The following is a 2,351-nucleotide window of genomic DNA, read 5'->3' as shown; positions in this document are numbered from 1 at the left end:
GGGGGGGGGGGGGAAGGGGGGGAGGGAGTGCCCTTCTTTTAAGTTTTATTAGCTACAAAATTACAGTTTTCTTAGCACTTTTCAAACTAGGCAATTGGGGGTGTCTGTCCTGGAGCTGGAATACAAAGGTGCCTGCAATGAGAAAATGAGCTTCCCAGGAGAAACTGGCATGCGGTTCTTAACTGAGCTAGAATAGAGGGAAGGGGGGCCATTGCCCCTCTGCCTGTGCGTGATCTCTGCGTCCCCGTCTCTCTGTCCTTGGCCATTCCTGATGCCATATTCCTTATATTTTGATGTAAGAGGGACTTCTTGTCAGCTGTTCAGAGGGAATTGCTTTGCTTCGAATGTCACAGTAACATCACCCTGAACGGAGGGCTCTTCCACCCTGTACCCCTGCCTTACCAGTGCTCAGAGACCTCAGAGACCCTGGTCATTCTAAAATCTGCAGTCAGATTGAAAGTCTACGGTGTTGCATATCTCTACGCACAAAACTTAGCTAGTCAAAGTTCCTTCCTGCATAGATGAAAACCAGGCAGACGGGGTTAAGAAATTTTAATTCCTAGAAAGTGGAGCCAAGGGTTACATACTGCAGGTAAAGGACTGGCAAGTGTGGTGGTGGTCAGGGCTGTTTTGCTGAGGTGATGGTGGTGGTGGTGATTGTGCTTTATGTGTATGTGAGTGTGTGTGTGTGTGTATGTATGTATATGAGAGTGTGTATGAATATGTGTATGTGTGTGAGATAGTGTGAGCATGTGTATGTGTGTGTGTGAGTATGGGAATAGGTGTGAGAGTCTGTATGAGTATGCATATGGTGTGTATGCACATGAGTGTGTGTGCTGTTTGAAGAGCTATAGAGGTATCTAGATCTGTAAGCATCCTATGGGGTGCAGAGCTCAGTGCTGAGGTGAGCTATGTTGCTATAGAACCCCACATTGGGTCTTCCCATCTGCAGACCAGTAGATGTTCACATCTGGCCAGTGTCACTCTGCCTCCAGACACACCAAAGAGTCCACCTGCAGAGCCCACCCTCAGGGACCCCCCCATATGGGGAGGATGACATTATAACCACTCGGCATCTTTTCAATGTCATTTATTCTCTATGATTTTTTTCATACATGACCCTCCTTGTTTGCTACCATATTTGGATGTAGGAACTCTTGTTTCCTGTGAAGGTTTCTGTACTGGCCCGATGACCTGCTTCCCATGAATCAGGGACTGGTCCTTTCTCTTGAAACCATGATCCTTTGTTCCACAGTTCTCTTTTTCGATGCCTATAGCTTATGAATATATTTTTGCTGCAAGAACAATAAAGATTGAGTGCGTCACAATTTTGAAAATGTTGGGGTTCCCTTGTGGCAGTTGAGTCTCCCTTTTCTACCAAAGACTGAAGGTCACTCTTCAACAAGCTCTTTGTGTTAGCTGGGATATGGTGCTAGGGTCCCTGAATCTTATCATCATGGCTACCCTCATGACTGCATGTTTATCAACTTTGGATCCAGGTCATAGTATTCTAAAAGATTTTCCACAGTGCTTGGAAGAAGTATTCCTTGGCTTTGGATGTCCCTTCCGTTCTTGTGTCTTTAGAGTTATCAAAACACTCCACCAAAGCTCCCAGACTGGCATTCCAGTAGCTTCAAGCAATTGGGCTGTAAAGGCACTTTGCAGGCTCTTAGCACCTCCTAGTTAAGGGACCTATGACAAGTGACTGACTCATAGAAAGCTTATCCCTGAAGGGATGGGCGGGAACAGATGCCCTGGCATCCAGCCTGGCCAAGCTCTGGACTAAGAAGTCTTGATCCCTCCCAAATTCAGTTTCCCCCAATGTCCATTCAGAAACCACACGTTATCTTGGGAACTAGATGTGTCATGGAGTGACCAGGATAGATGTCCTGGGCAGGATACCACATGTTTGTGCATACTTTTAACCTTCTGATGAAACCTATTTCCATATATCTACATTCATTTCCTGGAAGCTTGGTAGTAAGTTGATTCCCTGCCCTTACCGAGAACAAGCACTGTAGGGAAAATTTGAAATGACTGATAGGCAGGCAACGAAGGAAAAAAAAAATACAGACCTTGCATCATAATCTGATGCCATCTGACAGATGAGTCTGTTGGCTCAGGACGTTCACAGGGGACCCAACGTTCTTGGGACACGACCTCCACATCTGGGATTTCTTGGCCCACATCTGCATCTGTAACACCATCTTGTTTGTTAATAAGAAGGCCATGTACAGCAGACAGCGGGCCCTGGAAAGCCCCAGCACGCAGAGGGACTCGTATGTGTCCGTGCTTGTGGGAGCCATGGGAAGCTTCATCTGGCTTTCATCTTAACCTTTAAGTCACAGGGC

At 46.5% G+C, this 2,351-nt stretch overlaps 1 protein-coding gene and 1 long non-coding RNA gene across 4 annotated transcripts in view; one reads left to right on the top strand and one right to left on the bottom strand.

The window, feature by feature from the left end:
• Positions 1–2,351, top strand: part of S1pr3 (sphingosine-1-phosphate receptor 3) — a 13,949-nt gene that overhangs the window by 1,135 nt on the left and 10,463 nt on the right. The window lies entirely within an intron of this gene.
• LOC113455761 overlaps positions 1,094–2,351 on the bottom strand; it is an 8,115-nt gene continuing 6,857 nt past the window's right edge. Inside the window, exons 2-3 of the long non-coding RNA XR_003376735.1 lie at positions 2,076–2,195; positions 1,094–1,295 (exon numbers count right to left, since the gene is read on the bottom strand). This is a non-coding gene — a long non-coding RNA (uncharacterized LOC113455761). The remainder of the gene's footprint in view (positions 1,296–2,075; positions 2,196–2,351) is intronic.

Source organism: Microtus ochrogaster, unplaced genomic scaffold, assembly GCF_000317375.1.
Source record: "Microtus ochrogaster isolate Prairie Vole_2 unplaced genomic scaffold, MicOch1.0 UNK104, whole genome shotgun sequence".
NCBI lineage: Eukaryota > Metazoa > Chordata > Mammalia > Rodentia > Cricetidae > Microtus > Microtus ochrogaster.
This window is presented reverse-complemented; position numbering and strand designations above follow the sequence as displayed.